Source organism: Cynocephalus volans, chromosome 13, assembly GCF_027409185.1.
Source record: "Cynocephalus volans isolate mCynVol1 chromosome 13, mCynVol1.pri, whole genome shotgun sequence".
Taxonomy (NCBI): domain Eukaryota; kingdom Metazoa; phylum Chordata; class Mammalia; order Dermoptera; family Cynocephalidae; genus Cynocephalus; species Cynocephalus volans.
The window spans coordinates 26,465,131-26,489,043 of NC_084472.1; positions in this window are offsets into that span (position 1 = coordinate 26,465,131).

The following is a 23,913-nucleotide window of genomic DNA, read 5'->3' on the forward strand; positions in this document are numbered from 1 at the left end:
CTCTTGGAATTGATAAATGATTTCAGCAAAGTTGCAGGATACAAAATCAACACACAAAAATCAGTAGCATTTCTATTTTCCAATAGTGAATATGCAGAAAGAGAAATCAAGAAAGCCAGCCCATTTACAATAGTCACCAAAAAAAAAAATGTATATATATATACTCTATTCCTAGGTATGTATGTGTGTGTGTGTGTATATATATATACACACACACACACATACATACCTAGGAATAGAGTTAACCAAGGATGTGAAAAATCTTTATAATGAGAACTAGAAACGACTGCCAAGAGAAATTAAAGAGGACACAAGAAGATGGAAAGATATCCCATGCTCTTGGTTTGGAAGTATCAACATTGCAAAAAATGTCCATACTATCCAAAATGAGATACAAATTCAATGCAATCCCCATCAAAATTCCAATGGCATTTTTCTCAGAAATAGAAAAAGCTATCAAGACATTTATATGGAGTAACAAAAGACCACACATACCCTAAGCAATTCTGAGCAAAAAAAATAAAGCTGGAGGCATAACGCTACCTGACTTTAAACTATACTACAAAACTATAATAACCCAAACAGCATGATACTGGCATAAAAACAGACACACTGATCAATGGAATAGAATAGAGAATCCATAAATCAACTCACACACTGACAGCCATCTGATCTTTGACAAATTCACCAAGCCTATACACTGGGGAAGAGATTGCCTCTTCAGCAAATGGTTTTGGGATAACTGGATATCAATATGCAGGAGAATGAAACTAGACCCATACCTCTCACTGTATACCAAAATCAACTCAAAATGAATAAAATAATTGAATATAAACCCCAAACACTCAAACTTCTCAAAGAAAACATAGGGGAAAAACTCCAGAAGTAGGACTGGGCACAGACTTTATGAATACAACCGCAAAAGCACAGGCAACCAAAGGAAAAATAAATAAATGGGATTATATCAAACTAAAAACTTCTTTTGCTCAGCCAAAGAAGCAATTAACAGGGTTAAAAGACAACTAACAGAGTGGGAGAAAATATTTGCAAAATATACATCTGACAAAGGATTAATATCCAGAATATACAAGGAACTGAAACAACTTTACAAGAAAAAAACAAGGAACCCATTTTTTAAAAATGGGCAAAAGAGCTAAATAGGCATTTCCCAAAGGAAGATATACAAATTGTCAACAGACACATGAAAAAATGCTCAACATCACTCAGCATTTGGGAAATGCAAATCAAAACCACATTGAGATACCATCTCACCCCAGTTAGGAAGACTAATATCCAAAAGACTGTGAATGATAAATGCTGGTGAGGTTGCAGAGAAAAAGGAGCTCATACATTGTTGGTGGGACTGAAAAATGGTGCAGCCTCTATGGAAAACGGTATGGAGGTTCCTCAAACAATTGCAGATACATCTACCATATGACCCAGCTATCCCACTGCTGGGAATATACCCAGAGGAATGGAAATCATCAAGTCGAAGGTACACCTGTTTTCCAATGTTCACTGCAGCACTCTTTACAATAGCTAAGAGTTGGAACGAGCCCAAATGTCCATCATCAGATGAGTGGATACAGAAAATGTGGTATATCTACACAATGGAATACTACTCTGCTATAAAAAAAGAATGAAATACTGCCATTTGCAATAACACAGATGGACCTAGAGAGAATTATATTAAGTGAAATGAGTCAGGCACAGAAAGAGAAATATCACATGTTCTCACTTATTTGTGGGATCTAAAAATAAATTAATAAATACACAAATAAACTGGTGGTGGGAGGGAAGAAGACACAACAATTATAATTCCTTGAATTTGATATGACAATCAAACAGAAAGGACATTTTGGGGAGAGGGGGTGACAGGGAGCACGGAGGGTGGTTTCGGTAATTGGCCACAATAATCAACCACATTGTATATTGACAAAATAAAGTAAAATTTAAAAAATAAATATTATTCATCCAATACCCAGTTCTAAGACTTATTTGAATGTTCTGAGAATGCATTATTCAGCCCTCTTTTCATCATTAACAAAAATACAGTTTGATTTTTAACCTGACATTACTAGATGAAAATTTCCCCCCAAATTCAGAGTATACTCAATTGCCTTATATCCTCAGTTTGGCTTGAGACAAATATTAATTAGACATTAAAAATCCCCTTGATTTTAGGTGGAGCCAGTCTGATTTTGAGGATAAAATTTTCTTCATCTCTAACAAGAAATAATTTAACAAAATTAATAAAGCAATTTAACTCTCTACTTATGTTTAAGTTACCATGCACTCATTTTTTATTTCATTTCTGTGACATATCCATGCAGTGCATTTCATTATGCCAGGTTTACAGTTGCAGAAACTGAAGCTTAGGGAAATTAATTAACTTGCTCGTGACCATCGAACTAGTAAGTTGAAGAGATAAAATTTAGAGCCTGTCATCTAATTTTTAAAAGGAGTTTTTTGTAAAAGTGGTCTCGAGACTCAGATTATCTGGTCTGGAAGCCCACGTGACAACTATGATCAGCATCTCTTTGGGCAAGTTTGTGGGCAGAAATTTCTAGAATCAGGAGTCTGTTTAAATACTTTATAAGGATGTGGCCAATATCCTGAACTTAACATTAAAAGAAAACTATATTAGGCTTTTTAAAGGAGAAATTATATTAGAGAAATAGAATCAACGGGTGATATAGATTAATAGATAAATACCTAAATAGATAAAAAGTGGATTTATTAGGAATTGGGTCACACAATTATAAAGGCTGAGAAGTCCCACAGCATGCCATCTGCAAGCTGGAGACCCTGGGATGCAGGGAGGGTGATTCAGTTGAAGTCCTGAAGCTAATAGTTTAAATTGCATTCTGAGACTGCAGGTCTGAAAACCTGGGGTGGGGGTGGGGGTGGCCCTGGTGTAAATCCTGGAGTCCAAAGGCTGAGGTTCTGATGTCCAAGGGCAGAAGAAGAGTATGTCTCAGCTCCAAGAGAGAAACAAATTCCTTTCCTCTATCGTCTTTTTGTTTTACCGAGTCCCTTAGCCGATTAGATGGTGTCCACTCACACTGATGGCAAGTCTTCTTTACTCAGTCCACTGACTCATATGCAAATCTCCTCTGGGAAGACCCTCACAGGCACATCCTAAAATAATGCTTCACCAGTTCTTTAGGTATTGCTTAATCCAGTCAAGTTGACACCTAAAATTAATCGTCACTGGAACAAGCACTAAGTCTTGTTAGTCAATGTAACATTCACATAAAAGTGGTTTTAAATATATCAAATCATAAGCATTGGCTGATATATATGTACACACACACAAACATAAACACAGGCAAGTCAGAGAGATACAATTTTCAAATGACTATGAAGAAGAATTAATTGAAAGTCTGTGAAGCACTTCATTTAATAGCTTGAAAATGAGGTTAAAATTTAATGAATTAGAAAATTAAATTTATGGATTATCCTCCTATATTGCAATTGTCTTAAAATATAGGCCATTTGTTAAATTGAAAAAGAAATGTAGTATACTAAGGAGCAGTGCAAATTAAGTGTTGCTTACTTCAGTATCAGATTATAGTACTGAACCATTGATAGTGTTAAGCTATGAAAACCTTAGCTTGATGGAGTCTGATGGTGTAGGTAAAAACCGTATCATTCAAGGACTTAACTAGAGTATATTCGGAAAAATACCCAATAACATGCCCTTTTGTATCTAGTCCTATCCCGTGCTTTTACATACACTGCAAAAGTAATCTTAATCTATACTATTATAAAAAAATTAGAGAAATGGGTAGTAAAATACCATTTGGTAATCAAGACTGTATAAATATGGGTACTGTGTTACAGAAAACATTTTGGTATGATGTATAAGGTTCATACGGTACTATGATAAAATCTAAACCTGGAGTATCATCTTATAGACAGTGTGAGAGTTTCATTGATTATCGCTATGACCTCATGGTTGATTTCAAGGCACAAAAAAGCTGAAAATCAGTTTTAAGCAAAAAGCATAAAAACAGATGGTTTGAATTCAATAGAATCTTCTACAGATCTTAGCACATCACATACAAAATTTCCAGGTAATTAATTTTTGATCTATCACCCAGTGAGATATTATCTATTTCTAAGATTCATGGGAATAATAAAAAGCATAGTTAATTATTTTATAAAAGTAACTAAACAAAACAAAAACTTGCATCAAAGGAAATGTATTATAGTGGCTACCAAATATCCCATACAAATAAATATACAATGGCTCTGTTCTCCTTTGTTTGCTTTTGTCAGACTGTTACACTGATTTAGCCTAGAACTACAATACATTCAACTAGTAACTGAAATATAGTTATTGAATTTTAGTAATAATAACAAAAAAAGCCACAGATATCTCTGGTAATCATACCTCTTATAATAAATATAACTAACTTTACAAAGACAAAAACTTCACATGTGCATTATGTTAACTGTCTGAAGAATGACATTTTAAAATATTTGAGCTTAATAATTTTGAAAAATAAATGTGAATTAATGGATTTATATATTTAAGTTGATAGAGTTAAAATACCTCTTAACTTAAATAATTAAGCAGAATAACTAATCAAGTAAAATATTAACTTATGAGAATTTTGACTTAAAACATATCTAAATTTCTGAGCCCTCAATAGTTATATTTACCCATGAGTGAAGTAAAAGGTTTTGTGTGTTTTTTTTAAATTCTTTTTTTTAATTTTAAGAGACAGATTGTATTCTCCCAAACTGTCAACAAATTCCTCAATGGTATTTTTCATTCTCCATGCTTTTCTAGAAACTTGGCATCCCCGTCAAGAATAATAATCTATTTCCCCTCCTCTTGTATGTAGGTGGCCTTGTGGTGGGTGATTTTTTTTAAAAAATGATTGAACCTAGGGCCTCAAATTTTCCTCTTCAGCTGGTCCTTCACATTCTAGTCATAGTTGTCTTCCTTCTTTTCTCTCCATCACCTCACTTTTCTTTTTGTATAAAGCCTGATGCTCATGACTCAGAAGAGGGCTTACTGATGTTAAGTGCCTTCCGCCAACAGGGCTGTGTATTGTCTCACAATTCTCTATGTTGAACATTTACTGGACTGTATCAGTCATCAACTCTTGATACTGAACTGTACAGGAGACGATATAGTTATTATTTTGTATCAGGTAAGTGCATGTTCAATCCTGCAACATTCATTGTGTGATGTAATATAGTGTGGAGTTTATTTCACAAGCAAATATTGCCTTTATATTTTACCTCAATCCGGTCTTAATATGTTAAGCCAAAAATTGTCACTAAACTTTTTTAACTAAATTGTGCTTAACACATAGAGGTAGTTTGTGATTTAATGCAGTTTCAATACAATGAATGTACACTGAGACAGATAAACAAATTTTATAGATATAGATGCCATGACCAGATCTGGACCTACTGAACAGTGATATATGAGGGTGGGTCTTGGGAATTGGTTACCTTAAATATTAGGTTGAAAGGTGATTGTAATGCTCATCCTTGGTCAGAGTCATCTTTTGGTATTATCAATGTATTTGAAGATTTGGAAAAACCATAAGCCGTATTTCTCATAAATATCCTAGGTCTAATGTAGAAAGGATTAGTATAGAAGAATATTTTACAATTTGAAAATGGGAACTGAGAAATGTTTTAAAATAATCTACTGAGTTAAATCCACATAATATAAAATAATTTACAATTCACTGGCATTTAATATTTTCACAAAATCATGCGACTACCACATCATTTAGTCTTTAATCACCTCTTCACTGGCTATGGCTTGTCTTCATTTTATTCAAAAGAACGCTGTCTTTCTGACTCTTTCATTCCTTTGTCCTTTCATCTTTCCAGTTGACACCAGATGTGCCGTCCAGTACTTCTGTATCTGGCTTTGTGCCCAGTCACTCCATACTGCACTGTGTATATCACATGGAAATGGGCATGGTTAAAGTAATGAACTTAAGGGACATCTTCATTAGGTAGAGTTAGGGAAACATCTGGTTTTATTTACAGAAGAAAAAGATCAAGGGAATGTTGAGGAATCTTATAAGAGGACTCTCTGATCAAGAGGAAGCATTTGTTTTACCTTCTTCTTTCTCTTTGCCACCGGCAGGTAACCAAACATGTGCCAGAATTCAGCTCCTTGGAGATATTCACATAGGAGTCTCTGTCAAAGACCTCATATCCTATTATGCAACACTTTGCATTCTTTAATTTTCTATCTCACCTTAGTAAACATGACTTGCTAACACATGATCAGGCATAAGAGTCTACATAGTTATGGTGGGAGTTATGGAGAAGAAGAAATGTCTCCTACCTACTCAGTCCACATCTCAAGAGCAATAGGCAGCTTATTAGCATAAAATAGTCCTGGGCTAAAAAGGAAAGTATGTTGTGCTCTAGCCTAAGCTCTGGCTTCACTAACTGTGGGTGAGTGATTGATTTATCCATACTGAACTTCTGTTTCCTTACCTGTAAAATGGGTCAAAAATTACTAACACAGTAGCTATAGTAATTATATGTGAATATCAGTGATTGAATTTCACAAAATGATATATGTTTCCTTACTGTTTGGGGTTGGTTTATGTACTTGATATAGTAGCAACCGGTAGTGGGAATGTTGGTTTATACTGAAACACATTCCGTGAGTTTCCACAGATAATAAAGCAGAAGGAGATCTGCAGGTTCCCGTGAAGTTCCTGGATTTCTTTTAATAGACTTCTTTTTTCTTTAGCAGTTTTAAGTTTTACAGAAAAAATGAGCAGAACATACAGAGAGTTTTATATACCTCCTCACCTCGCATTCTGGTTTCTCCCATTTTTAACACCTTGCATTAGTGTGGTACATTTGTTAAAATTGCTGAACCAATATTGATGCATTATTATTCAGCAAAGTTCAAAGTTTATGCTAGAGCATACTCTTTGTATTGTAAATTCTATGGGTTTTGACAAATATATTGTGACATGTATTCTCCATTAGAGTATCATACAAAATAGATTCACTGCCCTAAAAATCTCCTGTGCTTCACCTGTTCATCCCTCCCCCTAAACCCCTAGTAACCACTGATTTATTTACTGTTTCTATTGTTTTGCTTTTTCCAGAATGTCATATAGTTGAAATCATACAGTATGTAGTCTTTGTAGATTGGCTTATTTTACTTAGTAATATGCTTTTAAGTTTCCTCCACGTCTTTTCAGGTCTTGATAGCTTATTTATTTTTGTTGCTGAACAATATTCCATTGATTGGATGTATGACAGTTTGTTTACACACATTCATCTACTGAAGGACAACTTGCCTCCTTCCAAGTTTTGCCATTTATGAATAAAGCTGCTATAAACATCCACGTGAAGGTTTTCTTGTTAACTTAAATTTTGAACTCATTTAAGGAAATACCAAGGAGTGTGGTCGGTGAATCACATGATAAGAGTGCAAGGGTACTTCAAAAAGTTTGCAGAAAATTAAAAGATAACACAAATCTTTCCACTAACTTTATGAAATACTGTTGTATGTTTGGCTTATAAGAAACTGCCAAACTGTCTTTCAAAGTGGCTGTACCATTCTGCATCTCCACCAGCAATAAATGAGAGTTCCTGTTTCTCCACTTCCTTGCCACCATTTCATGTTGTCTTTTTTTTTTTTTTAATTTTAGCCCTTCTAATAAGTGTAAAGTGGTATCTCATTGTTGTTTTAGAAATTTAGAGTTTTTAAAAGATTAAAGTACAGAGTAAATTGGAAGACATTTTGGCAGCTTATAATGGTCTTTTCTTTAGTCTTTCCCTGCTGGTGCACATTTGCACTATTTCCAGTATGTCATTATCACAAATGGTGTTGAAAGTAATGAACTTCTTCAAGCCTCTTTGTGAACTTGGATTTTTGAAGGCAGCGATCAAGAAATGTGATATAATTACTAAGTTGTGCAGTATAGTATTTAGAATTACAATGGCCATTGTCAGGCACTGAAATCAGTCATTAAATCTAAACTATTAACAGTACATGAAGATACCCATTCCCCCACAACGTTTAATGCTTGCTTATAATAAACATCTTCAATTCTGCTAATCTGATGGGATAAAAATAAAGAAAACTTTCATGGTTTTATTTTGCATTTACTTGACTGCCAGTTCAGCTAAGCATCTTTTCCATCTTTCTTTTTTCAAGGTATTAGTTTTTCATTTATCTCTTCTATGAATTACCTTTTAATGTTTTTTACTTCTAATTCTATAACTCATAATTCTATTTGAATGTCTTTTACACATTATATTGATTACTAAGTTTATGATTTAAAATGATCTTTGCATATAGAGCTTACACTACCCTTCTCATATGTCTCACTTTTAAATTTAAATGGACACTCAAGAGAGAATACTTTCTACACTGAAAGCAAAATCTAAACATAGGATGAACTGAGAAGGAAACAAAAACTTCAAAGAAATATAAAATTAATTCCATTAGAGAGATAAGAGGAGATATGGCTTTTATGAAACAAGAAAATAATAAATAAGAATTAATTAGTAGAGACAGAAAAAGTTTTCAAAAAATATAAATATCATGAAAGAATTTTTTAAACCCATAAACAGTTTAAAAGTGTAAACCTAAAAAAATTGAAAGATAAAAACTGTGAGAGTAAAGACAATAAAATTAGAGGAGCAATCTACGGATACAAAAATCTAAAAGTAGACATTAAAAAACAACAACACAAAAAGATGATATGCATAGAGAGAAGAAATCTGTTAAGGAAATAGTACAATAAACTGTCCCAGTGCTGAAAGACACCAGTTTTCAGTTTGGAGATCTTGCATGTGCCTCCCTCTTTCCCGCTAAAATGACCCACACTAAGCACATCATTACAAAATTTGGGGACATTAGATATAAAGAAATATTAGCATAAGCTGATATAAAAGATCAGTAATCAAAAGATAACAATAGAATTGGATGAAGATGTACTTTCCAAATTCAGTAGGAAAATTATTCCCAACACACAGTTTTATACTAAATATGAAAATGACATTTTTTCATACAGAGGATCTCAAAAAAATTAGCTCATGCATTTTTTTTGAGATGCTACAGGAATATGTGATAAATAAATGTGATTTTAAAAAGTGATGGTTTAAAATAAGGATGATAGTGAAGGAGATCCCTCAATGACAAAAGAAGCTCAAGCCTATAAAGCAACGAGATAGTGTCTCCTCTTCTCTTGAAGGTCATGCATCCTGCCCATATTCCGCATAATGCTGCTCAAATAGCATTTGATGTATTTTCCATTGACATTGAAATAACTATCATAAAATATTGTTCTTACTTGATTTATACTCTTTGTACTGAGAAATTAATATTTGTAATTTTGTTGGCATTCTGTATTCTTGAATTTTCTTGCATTCAAAAATCCATTGGTTCTCTTTAACGAATTGAGAGAAGCCTAAGTTTACATGAAGTACTGAAACATGTTTTAATTCCAAATGTCCCCAAAGTTCTTGTTGACTTTTTAAGTGACTTCATTTAACCCAATTACCTCCTCAGAGTCTGTGTCTCCAAATACAGCCACACTGGGGGTTAGGGTTTCAACGTAAAAATTTGTGGAAGAACACAAATATTCAGTCAATAACATACAGCAACAAATGGATAAACAAATTATGGCATATCCATAAAATGCAATGCTATGAGGAAATAAAAAAGGAACTGTTGGTACATGCTGTAACATGAACGACTCAAAAAAATGTTGATGAAAAAGTCAGATGAAAAAATATATATAATGTATTATTCCATTTATATTAAATTCTAATGCAACTAATCTATGATGATACAAACAGATTATTGGTTGCCTGGAAATGGTGATGAAGGATGTTGGAAGTGTGGAAAGCAAGAATTTTACAACAGTAAAACTCTTAAAAATCTTATGAGGGCCACTGTCAATCTCCCAAGTCCACTGCTAATGTTGTGTTGCCTGGAGTTGGGAGGTTTGATATAGCCTCAAACTGGGAAGAGTTGATTTTTACCAAGCTCCAAAATTATAAATCTGCACAAGCACTGGGGGTTCTCAATGGCTTTTCTCAGTTTAAAACTGCACATCCCCTAGGCAAAACACCTGCTTCCTTCTTGGTTTCTCGCTATTGTTAAATTATGTGATTCTAACTGGCACAATTTTATCAGAGAAAATTTGGATCTGAAGTAGTTGCTTTGGAGAATTTTCAGTATAAACAGTATTGTTTATTTGACAGATAATTTAGAACAAAAAGAAAAAATTAGACTGTCCAATTGTCTGCTCTCTTTAATCAGGATGAGGAGGCTTCAAAATGCAAATTGAACTCAAACATTGTTTCACTAAAAGATTCTTACCGGTAACCAATGAAAACTATGAAAACTCTACCAATCACAATATCTTGTGAGCTCAGTTGACACAACATTTAGGTTGAGAAAAGCTAATTGTCACAATCCTGAAGGAGATTTAAAAGCTTTAAGGAAAAATAAGAAAGTTAAAGTTAAGAAAATTAAGGCATTTATTTTTTAATTAAAATTTCATATATAGCATGCATATAATATATGCATGTGGAAGATTATATATGTGTGTATTATTTATAATATATTTAATACATATAAAAACATTCATCCAATAAATGGAGAACAGTGTATACTGATAAAAAAACATGCAAGAAGAATTTAAAATATCTGATTTTTATCTGACACTTGCAACTATTTTTATCTTGCTCAAACAATTTTAAGATCTCAGTATTAATATTTCTCTTCTCTAAAAATTTTAATAAGAGAAAATGATAAATAATACTACCCCAATTCCCTAAAGTTGTTATTAAGTTATGATGAATATAAAAACACATCATAACGCTTTCAACAAAAATTTCTACAATTCTATACCAATGAAAGATTTTAAGTGCACTGGTAAATAGCAGCACTTAAGTAGTCTTCATTTAACTGCTAATCATGATTGTAACCCTTCTTGAAAAATAATGTCTTCCCTTTGACAATTTTTAGTGTATTTGTACTTTTATTATGTTCCAAATCCAAATTGTTACAAAAATCAATTATTTTTTCCTCAAATGTAATTTTGACTTCCAGATATTTCTTATTCTCAATTTCTACCCACTAAAACTTTAAAACTTAATCTGAAACTCATGGCTGCTTTTTCTTACCTTTCACCTTCTGATTCTACACAGAGAATTCATCTCTCAGCTTCTTAGACATTTTTTTTTCCCCTTCCAAATTTGTCTGTCTTTCCCTTTTCTGATCTTCAGTTATTTCTTCAGGGCTTGCTCAGGTCATCTCCTAGTTTCTAATCTTATGAGTCACTTCAAGAACTACAAATTTGTGTGGATTCCTTTTATCTGGATTACTTTCAATCACAGGAAGTCTTATGCTTTTAAATTTCTTTCTTCTCCCTGAGTATTCACTTCTGACCCCTTCCACTGAGTTTTATTCCACAGTGAGTTCTTCATTCTCTGTGTTCTATTACCCTTAAAATCAGTGTCTCACTCTTTATATCTTAATTTGTCTCCACTTATTTTCTCCAGGTCTTTGTGGACAAAGACACTGTCTTATATTCTGGTCACATGTATAGTGCCTTAGCACAGTTTTGGATATAGAATTTAGTTTTCACAACTACTAGGTGGTTGTTGATTGCTTAACTTATACCTAGCAGTTACCTATAACAAATTAATAATAAGTAGTATACATTTACAAATACATATTTGATATAATATAGATTCAAACTTACTAAAAATTAGGTAGGAAGAAATAGAGTATCATGTACATAGTAAAGAAATGAGCTATTTCCAGCAGGTTTATGGAGGAGTGAAATGCTGTCTGATAAGAATATTGACTATTCAATAGTTAGGCAAGACTAGAGCAATAGAAGACAATCAAATGGGCTGTAAAACACCCATTTCAAAGAAGATATAACATATACTAAATTATCTATAAATCACTACTTCAATTTTATGTTTCAAATTATTTACTCTTCTCATAGAGATTTAAAGACCTCTGTGATCACCAAACCCAATTCTGATTCTTGCCCCATCACACACAAATTTGCATATATAGCATACTCTTCATAATGTTTCAGTGAGGTTTAATTGCATGCAATGCTATGTAATGTAATTTACTTTCCATTGAAACAAGCAACTATTGGTAAATGATAGGGAAGAAGATGTTTAAAAAGCAAGCTCCAGAATTAAATTGAAAATTTTATATTTGCAAATATTAAAGATTTAAAATTTAATATATTATTTAAAGAGGATCAAAGCAAATATGAGCTTTACAAATATTTTATTCATATACAAGAATATATTTTTTAACTAAGGTGAAATAAACTAATATATTTTAATTTACCTTTCCTTGTAGGTCCACATATATGAATAGTGACTGTTTATTGAATGATTAGTCTTTGCCACATTCTTACAACTGCATTATTTAGTTTCTACAACTACATCAGTCTTAGAGATGAAAAAACTGAGGCATAGAAAGTTATAGTAACTTCATTAAGGTTGCATGGATAGTAGATGACAGACCTAGATCTTGAAGTCACACAGTATGACTCTACAACTGGTTTTTAACTACCACCTTATATCATCTTCTACGCATAGTAAATCTTAACATTTTTACATTGTCAATAGTTTCCAGGCTCTGTTTTATGTTATATATATACGTATACATATATATGTGTGTGTGTGTGTATGTGTGTATATATATATACCTATATATGTATATATACGTATATATATTTGTATATATTCACAGCAATGCCTTGAGATTAGATCTTAATCGCACCCTATTGTATAGATGAAGAAATTGAGGCCCAGAGATTAAGTACATTTCCCAGGTTTGTAAAGACAGAATGGGGTAACATTCAGAGTTAAGCCAAGACTATCTTCTCTAGACTTCATGCTCTTAACCACTGCAATAAAGTGCCTCATGTAAAAAGTATACCAAAAAATATCAAATGAATTAACATTGCTGTGTTCATATTTTTATATTTATAGTTTCATATAATTAGAGTTTCTAATTGATTAGTCTTTTGGTTTTAATATATTAATTCATTTTTGTTCATTTACTGTAGGATAATTCACAAGTAACAGTACTGAAATGATGAACAAATGTCAACTGACTGAATGGTGACATAACATTTTCCTGAAAAGATGTGTTTTTCTATAATTTGGGTGTGCAATACTGTAATATTTCTAGTTTGCTCATGCTCAAGAAGAATACCGAAAATTTCTTTTTAGGGGACTCAAGGAATTTTATCTGAGCATCAATTTCAATGACAGTTTTGGATCCAAACCCCTGTGGATTGTTACCTTAATAAAAAGTTTTGGGAATGACCCAGGGTAAGTCACTTACAAAGTATGATTCTGCAATAGCTATGGATGCTATTCTACACGATGTTACTGATTTGCCTGGTCAAATGGAAGTGATTTTGGATTTCGCTAGATATTATTTTTTAGTTTCCATTGTTTAATATAGAAAGGAAGGGAGGGAGGGAAGGAGGGAGGGAGGGAGGGAGGGAGGGAGGGAAGGAAGGAAGGAAGGAAGGAAGGAAGGAACGAATGAACGAACGAACGAACGAACGAACGAACGAACGAACGAACGAACGAACGAACGAACGAAGGAACGAAGGAACGAAGGAAGAAAGGAAGGAAAGATACTTAAAGAGAAAGAAAGAAACTCAAGTCTTCTCCCTGAGGTCAAATACTAGATACAGGTATTCTGTACCAAATGACAGTACACATGGAGATTAAAAGCATTGGTGTATACTAAATGATGAAGTGTTTCTAGATTCTTGAAGACGTCCATAAAATAGAGGAGACAGTTTAGTTATTAAAGGCTCAAACTCTGAACAAGAGTGCCTAGTTTGAATCTCAGTTTTTTCTACTGGTAACTACATATACTTTGTAGCACTTTTTACTTCTCTTTGCCTTTGTTTTCACACCTATATCATGAGGATAATTATGAATCGAACTAAAATATATAAAAACGTCATTTATAATGTTCTCTGACCTATAGTAACTACAGTATTAGCATTTGCTATGAATTATCCAAATTTTAAACGTTTTTATTTGATTATATGATGCACTATTTGAACAACGGTTTTTATTTCATCTAGCTCAAAAATTTTCTTTCAAATACAAATTGGTTGGTAAGGCCAATTTATAATGACTTCCTGACAATAATTTAACACATTTAAAGAAATATACACTGATATGCTTTGGTAATCTGATACTACAAATTTCATTTTGTTTAAATGTTTGCAGTAGCTATTGCAGACTGAAAGGCTGGAAATATGAAAATAAGGGATAGAAATTTTGATTCCTATTTGATTTTTAGCATAGGGTTTTTAGGTAATGCATTCATGGGACAAAAGTTCTTGGATAGGAGGCAAGAGCTTACAGCTAGAGGGCAAGATTCCACTAAATCAATTCTAATCAAGTATATGTTGATTATCAGTTGATTTTTAGTACAGGGTTTTTAAGTAATGCATATATGGGACAAAAGTCCTGAGACAAGGAGCAAGAGCTTAAGCTAGAGGACAAGAGCCCACCAAATCACTTCTAATCACTGTTTAGGTAAGAGATTATATACACTGTTAATATAATGGGTTCATTGGAAGATTTTGTGAGAAGGAAACCCACAGCTTTAAAGCCTTTAATGTGAGCAAAAGAACTGAAACAAAACAGGGATTGTTCTGAGGGCAATAACCTTTAATACAACAAAGCTTAAATGATAGGAAAATCCGTGAGTTAAGATTTCTAGATTAGTTAGTACATGGGGATTGTTCCACGTTTTGCTTTAAGCTGTTTCTTTGAGTTTTTCAAGAAGTCAGGCACTTTCATGATTGTCTTATTGTTTCTTTTGCATGTCACCTAGCTTAAGTTTATGACTCTTTTGATGGTATATTGTTTAAACTATTTTGAACTATGCATGCTTGGATGAAGATTGTTACATAGCCAGTTTCTGTATGTTCTTACTAAGATTGATTAACCATGATTGACTTTGATTGATGTAATTTCCTTTTTTTTTTTTTTTTTTAATAAAAATTGAAGCAAAAAGCGACTCAGGGCTGTACCCAGTTTCTCCTTCTAACAGAAGAGTTGCTGAGGTGCAGTCCCTTCCAGCTTCTCATAGCATTCATGTTGCTTTGAGTGATCTTTTTGCATCTCTGTTACATAGTGAGAGGTGTAACAAATATCAAAATAAACCACAGAATACTTATCATTATTCTAGATTGAATACTTATATTCTATCCCATTTTATGGACATGTAAGTTACAAACATAACATTTCAATTCTCTATCACTAATATATCTTGTCCATAAAATTTATAGAAAGGATTGTTTTTATAAATCCACTAACATAGCATCATCATTATGCTAAAATCTTGATAATATTTTTAAATCTAAATTTAACTTATTTTACAGAGATAAGGATCGAAAACACACTTTTTTTTTCAATGAATGTAATCAATCTTTCTTTTACCTAAGTTGTGCCCACTTCTCTTTGCTTGTAGGCATGATGATCAGAATACTGAAAATCTCATCTTGTCAGATGTCCTATATAGATCATGCTTAAATTGCACATTTTATCATAGCCACTTTTTTTATTTTTTAGATGTACTACACATCCCACCTCTGTGATTCAAAAACGCATGGAGGAATCAAGATGTCTGAAACAGAGATGGCAGCAAGCTTCACAAAGTAGTTCCTTTACTCCTATAAAAATTAAAGCTACTTGATGATTTCCATTCCTCTGGGTGTATTCCCAACAGTGGGATGGCTGGGTCGTATGGTAGATCTATTTGCAATTGTTTAAGGAACCTCCATACCATTTTCCATAGAGGCTGCACCATTTTGCGGTCCCACCAACAATGTATGAGAGTTTCTTTTTCTCCGCAGCCTCGCCAGCATTTATCGTTCATAGTCTTTTGGATTTTAGCCATCCTAACTGGGGTTAGATGGTATCTCAATGTGGTTTTGATTTGCATTTCCCGGATGCTGAGTGATGTTGAGCATTTTTTCATATGTCTGTTGGCCATTTGGATATCTTCCTTAGAGAAATGCCTACTTAGCTCTTTGGCCCATTTTTTAATTGGGTTGCTTGTTTTCTTCTCGTAAAGTTGTTTGAGTTCCTTATATATTCTGGATATTAATCCTTTGTCAGATGTATATTTTGCAAATATTTTCTCCCACTCTGTTGGTTGTCTTTTAACTCTTTTAATTGTTTCTTTTGCTCCCCAATGTTCATCGCAGCACTCTTTACAATAGCCAAGAGTTGGAACCAGCCCAAATGCCCATCATCAGATGAGTGGATACGGAAAATGTGGTACATCTACACAATGGAATATTACTCAGCTATAAAAACGAATGAAATACTGCCATTTGCAACAACATGGATGGACCTTGAGAGAATTATATTAAGTGAAACAAGTCAGGCACAGAAAGAGAAATACCACATGTTCTCACTTATTGGAGGGAGCTAAAAATTAATATATAAATTCACACACACACATACACACACACACACACAAACCGGGGTGGGGGGGGGAAGAAGATATAACAACCACAATTATTTGAAGTTGATACAACAAGCAAACAGAAAGGACATTGTTGGGGGGGAGGGGGGAGGGAGAAGGGAGGGAGGTTTTGGTGATGGGGAGCAATAATCAGCTACAATGTATATCGACATAATAAAATTAAAAAAAAAAAATTAAACCTACGATGAAAAATTTCTTACCAGCTCACTACGTTGACCTTTTAACCATTATCCATATGATAAACACACACTCTCACACCCACACACCAGATTAGAAGACAACATAAAATGGGAGAGAAAGACTTTTCTCAAATTATATTGTTTATAATAGTAATGCCTTTCACAGTTTATCACACGCTCAGTAAATTCTTGAACCTTAAGCAATAACACGTAATCTTCACAATAATCCCAGTGGAAAAATTATTCAGTGGTTTACATCCTGGAAATAAATGCAGCTAGTGAGAAAGTGTTCCAAAGTACAGAGGTCCTTATTTACGATAGTTATACTTATGACTTTTTGACTTTATGATGGTGCAAAAGCCATGCACATTCAGTACAAACTGAATTTCAAATTTTGAATTTTGATCTTTTCAAAAGGAAATTTGATATATGGTACGATACTCTCTCATGATACTGGGTAGCAGCTCCCAGGCAACCGCTTGATCCGGAGAGTAAACAACTGATAGTCTACAGTGTACTGTGTTGCCGGATGATTTTGACCAATTGTGGGCTAACGTGAGTGCTCTTAGCACGTTTAAGGCAGACTAAGCTAAGCTGTGGTCTTTGGTAGGTTATGTGCATTAAATGCATTTTCTATTTACAATAGTTTCGATTTACAGTGGGGTTTATAGGCACATAATCCCATCGTTAAGTCGAGGAGCACCTCTTTTCCATCCCATAAACATTTTATATCCTGTTACCCAGCCTTGCAACTTATTAAACCTTCTTGCCAAACTAATTTCCCACATTGTGCATTTTACACAGCTGCAGTTGTTTCAAAAACTCTTCGCATGGACAAGGTTTATTTTAGTTTATTTTAATCATGGACATAAAGATTTTTTTTTTTTTAATTTACTGAATGAATCGGGGAAATTTTTACCAACAACGATTAAAATTTGATGACCGCATACCACATCTTTTGTATCCAACTTGTGACATGGGTACATGGCATGAATACCCCTGGAAGCTTTTCTGTATCACAACATTCAAGAAAAATACCTCAGTTTTATGCGAGGGGCATTTGGCAGAACAATTTCAATTTTCTAGTTCCATTGGGAGATAAGAATAATGATAATGTTTTTCAGCATGTGAATGTCATGCCCTGTCTCATTGATAAACTCCTCTTATTATTTTTTTCATGTTTTCTACAGAATAAAAGGCAATGCAGTAATGGGTGGAATTGAACATGATATTTATTCAAATCTTCCTGAGCTTTTAAAAAATAAGAGGTAGAGCAAAGTTTGTTTTTTTGTTGTTATTATTGTTTTGTTTTTTCTTCCTAATGAATTCTCTGCAATTGTGGCAGATCATTATAACTAATGTATAAAGTCCCAGTTAAACTTATTTTTTAAAATCTTTAAAACATTTGGGAGGATGATCATTTACAGTAATCAAATTTCTAATCATAGGAGAAACACAGTGTTTTTAGTATATACTGTTATACAATCTGTGCTATTACATCCAATGCAATGATACAGAGCACACTCCAGCAACCGGGGTTTATCTGCTTCAGTGCAAGATTTCACACATGACAGATTGCAAATTATTATTGTGCAGCTCTATCATATAATCAGCTATCATTATCCCATAGTAACCACTGTGGTAAGGTTTTTATAGGGCTGTATTTTAAATGGACTTCAGAAAGCAAAACAAAGCAAAGAAAAAGCCCTCATTGAAGCATTAAAAAAAAAAAACAACTAGAAGACATCACACTATTTTTAATGGTTTAATGATTGATTTTAGAAAACCTTGGCTTTTCAGTATTTATATATTCTAAATATTTTAATTTCAAATTAACAGCAACTTGAAAGTTCATGGCTAAATATCTTTCTTGAATGGAGAACTGGGTGAGATTGCCACTCGTATCAATTTGTAGGTTGTTCAGATCAAAATAAGGGGCTCACTTAAATTCAAATACGTTATTTTTGATGTCCCAATAAAGGATTTTTATTTACACAGATTACATTTCTCCCGTTGAAAATAAATACACTCAACAAGTATTCTCTGGGGAGATTGAAAATAATAGTTTGCTTTTTACATGAGCTCATTTCCAAACCAGATGCATAAAAGCACAGACAAAGAAACATCAGAGTGATTTGTTACTAACGATTTTGTTCTTAAAAGAGCTTGTGAGGAAACTCATTGGAAAAGGCAGTTTGTTCGTTTCTTCAATCATTTTTCAATGATACCTACTGCCCCCTGCTGACTCATCATGGAAATAGACCATTACTTTCCTTTGGAAATTTACACAAATGCCTTTGAGTAATTAAGACTGGTGGGAGCTATAGTCATCACAATTTGAAGTTGCACACGTTCCTCCTCCTATTACTATGTATAGAAAAGATTATTTCCATATCTAAGTTCTGAAATGCCCCTACTAGACTTTTTTGTGTGTTCTCTACTGTCTTTCTAATACCATCTCTTTGATCCAACAGAAGCTTATGTTATAAATCCAAAGCTAGTGAAAACATAATTAGCGAAGACCACTTGAAGTGTAAAGAGCTTACTGTTTTATAGTAATTGAGCCAGATTTATTCGGTAAATCAGAAATATGTTTTCATAGCCATTTGTTGTTTTTGATGTTTCATTTTTGACACCCTCTTGGACAATATACTATAACTCCCAGTCAGAGATTATAAATATATACTGTAGATATATATAAATGGTACATTTCCACATGACTAACAAGAATGCCAAAATATGCATTTATTAATAGTTATAAAAGAATTTAGCTTTTATTTTTAAAGTATTGCACAAAATAATGAATTAAATCATTCCCTTTTAATCACTTATGTCGTTTTCTAGTAATATGAGCAGACTGAAAAAAATAAGCTAACTTTTGCAATCTACCTGGGAATTAATGGACATTTGTTTTTTCAACACTAATCAATCTGTAAAATGGGGCTTATTTCAACTGAAGAGTTTCTATTAAAAAGAAAATGTTATCCAAATTCTGGCCACCGGACTACATTAGAGGAGAGAGAATGTTCTAAAAAATTACTTCTGACATGTTCAATAACTAAGGCCCAGGAGAAATCCATACAGAAAATGATATTCTAGTAAGGTTTCTGAGGAGGCAGTCACCAATTTTAAGTTGAAAATATAATTGCTTGTTCTCTCTTCATTCTAAATTGCTAATTACATCTAAGTGAAAAAAAAATACTTGTTATTGACAATGATCTTTGAAATTATGTGTAGTTGTAATGACTCTTGATATTTCACCTGGAAAGCCTATGAGAATGTGTTGTTCAAAACATCAAAAGGAAACAAAATCTAAGTCCCCCAAAGGGATAATAATGCATTAAGAGTTGTTAACTTGTAAGTGAAATAATAACATATTTTGTTGAGTTTATCATGTTATTTTTAAAGAATACATAATTAATAAATTACAAACTTTAATTAAGAAATAATTAAATATTAAGTAAACACTCCAAAATATAATACATAAAAAAATAAATTTTTTAAGTGAAGTAATTGGCATTTAATTATGCATACACATAAAGAATTCTCAGGGATTTTAAATAAATGCATAACAAAGAATTAAGAAAATATTTATGTTTATATATTACAATTATTATATATACAAACTAATGTACTTTTGTTTGGACGAGAAAATTATGTCAATAAGCAGAAGATAATTATCTACTAGAGGCATAGATTTGAAACCTACCAGATGGTACAAAACCCTGTGATTCAATTTTCTTCATGAAATTAAAAGGACTCGAAGCACTGAGTATTTCATATTCATAACTCAATAATTCTGCCCAAATTTATGATTTGTTCTTGGATTATTCAGTCAGAAAAGAGCAGGAGGATCGATGAGAGAAAAATCTACAAAGCTGCAGTACTTGCCCTAGCATCCACCTTACAATGGGCTTTTTCTCAAAGTGCCACCTAGTAAGTTTGTTCTTCTCAAATATTTATTAAAAGATTATGATGTGTGCATGTTTGTGTGTGTGTGTGTACAGAACAGTTCTAAGATATTTACACTGGTTAATCTATGTATATTCATTCTAGATTCTGGTATTGCAAGTTATTTTAGTATTTCCCTGCATGCAGAGAAATATAAGTATGTTTAATTAACTGATTTTTTTCTCCTAAAAAATGTATTTGTGAAAAAACTGTGAAATGAAATTAATCGCATGGCTTTCTTGAAATTAGTTTCAAAGTTTTACTGATTTTTTTAGACCATAGTATATTAAATATAAAATACTCGTAGAACCAGAAATTTGCACGTGACTTAAAACAAAGATGTTTAGAATTCAGGAGGGGGGACAAAAATGTCCTGCTGAAACTCATAACAGGTATTTATTATTTGCATCATAGTTAATGCTATTTACTTAGTAGAATAATTAAAGAAATGCATTCTAAGTACTCATGTAGAAATTGGAAATACTAGATTTTAGTATTGCCATGATTTCTAACAAGCTATATAAGCTTAATAAGTCATATACCTTATGATATTTAGTTTCCTTATCTGTAAATGATGAGATGCTTTTGAAAGTCCCTTCTAGTTTTGTATTTCATTGATGAACATCAGCGACCTTCCCTAAGTGGTCCCCCTAATTTGGCATAATAGGTGTAAAGTGGTTTACTCTTCAGAACAACCCTAGGAGAATGGCACTGCTATCTTCACTTCACCAGTGAGAAGCTGAAGTTCAGAAAGGATCATAGGCTGTTGAAGTTCACACAGATCGTAAATGGTGGAACTAGGTCTCTATTGATAACAGTGGAAAACAGCACTGTCAGTGGGAAAGTGGCTTTGTCAGAGAGGTCTTTCGTGGTAAAAGACATTTTTCAAAAAAGTGTAGCGATGAATCATTACTATTACCACTTTAATGTTGTTTGGTGGTTATTTTCCATGTAAATTGATAGTTGGGTAGATGATGGTGTATTAACCAGAGTTCTCCAGAGAAACAGAACTAATAGAAGATATAGATAGATGGTAGATAGATAGACAGAGAAATAGATAGATATGGAATCAGCTCATGTGGTTATGGAAGCTAAGTCCTTCCAGGTGTGGTCTGCAGGCTGGAGAACCAGGAAAGGATGTGGTGATATAATTCAGTTCATGTCTGATTCTGAAGGAATGAGAATCAGGATAGGAAAGCAGGGTAAGAGGTAGCACTGGTGTAAGTTCCCCAGCCTGAATGACCTAAAATCAGGAGCTCCAATGTCCAAAGGCAGGAGAAAAATGGATGTCTTAGCTCAGTAAGAAAGAGAAAATACCTTTTCTCCACCTTTTTGTTCAGTGTGGCCCTCAAGGGATTAAATGATGCCCATCGCATTGGTGAGGGTGATCTTCTTTACACAGTTCACCAACTGAAATGCTAATCTCTTCCAGAAACACCCTCACAGACACACCAAAAGTAATGTTTCACCAGTTATCTGGGCATCCCTAGGTCTAGTCGAGTTGACATATAAAATTAACTATCAAACTGTCAGATAGACAGATAGATGACAGATAGATATAGATAGATAGAATATAGATACATCAACACGCATCATTGTATGCACAATAAGAATTTTTAAAGTAAGCTTAAACAAGAAAACTGAGTTCAGAAAATTAGAGAAAATTAATTAAGGACATACATTAAAACAAGAAAATATCCTTATTAATTTGCCCAGCAATAACTCAACAAAATATTAGCAATAAACTCAGTGAAGTCAAATAAAATTTTCTTAGGTTATTTGATTTGGAATTGATTGTTGGAATTGATCAAAATGGACTATGGTTGAAATAGACAATATATCTATTAGATAACATATCTCATAGGTAATATAGATAATAGATAATGTATCTATGGTTTTCAGAGACTGAAGTCAGGATAAAACATCACTTCTGGATATATGAGTTTTGCTGTCTCATCTCATAGTATTTCTTATCATTTAAATTATTTCTGTCATTTAATGAATTTTCACTTAACAGGAGAATCTCATTACACTTAATTGCAACCAACCTGAAATTTTACCTTTTAAAATACACTTTTCTCTTTACCGCTGACTAATCTTCTCTAAATTTCTACTTCATTTGCAATCCTCTTTTTGGTCACTAAGGATCTCCAAAATGAAGTCCAGTTCATTATACGCTTCATTATCAATATTGCCATAGAGCTATTATTATCATTTACTGCAATGACCTTTGATGCCTTCAATTCAGTGTTATTTAGAAGAACCTTGGTAATGCTAGAGCCAGATGGTTTGGACCATTTTCAAAGAACAGACTGATTTTATTCTAATAGACAATAAATCCAAGGGCCCTCCACGAAGAATAGCAGAGAACTTGGGAAGTTGATATTTTTTCACCTTCTTTTCTCCTTAGTGCTAGAAGAATATAAATAAATTTTCAGTAGTTTTTGTTTGTTTGTTTTGTTCTTGCTTTTGTTTTTGAATATAACCTAATGGAGATTAAATGTCCAGACCGTCCTGAGGGTTTACCTCAAAACTGCTTAGCCCTGTACTCCTACTCTCTGCTTCTGCAACCTATTTCTTTATTTTTTGTCATATTTAGTTTCAATAATTTCACAATAGACAAACACAATAATTTAAATCCCTCCCCCACATAATTTAAAGATTATAATTGCATGATTTCACCAGCAGAAATTAAAATATTAAACTTGGATAGAAAGGTTTTATAAATTTTTATTACTCACATAAACATGTTACTAATCTAATGAAAACAGAAAAAAATCAGAGTTCTAAGACTATGAGCTTGATGGCACCAAATACTGTGTTAATATCTCTTTTAAAAAAGATTAAAAGCATAAATCATCATCACCATTATTGTTTGAATTAATAGGTTTTCAGAGTTGTACTATTTGCAAAAGCCTACAAACTATGCATTAGATTTTCAGACTGTTCAGAATTCAGATGTTTTTGATTATAATAAAATTTTATAATATTTAAAAAATAAGAGAACATTCTTCTGCATTATATTTGTCTGACTAGAGAAAAATATAACGCATCATGATCCTAACAGAATTATTTACTCACTGGTTTTACACTCGTATAAGGTAGAAAAAAAGGAAGAAAGTCCTAAAATATTGCATGATCTAGATTTTGAAACCTAAAGAAAACATTAAAATTTGTCCAAGATTGTTTTATATTTTAGTATTATGTATTATAATTATAATTCATGTTATTCAAACT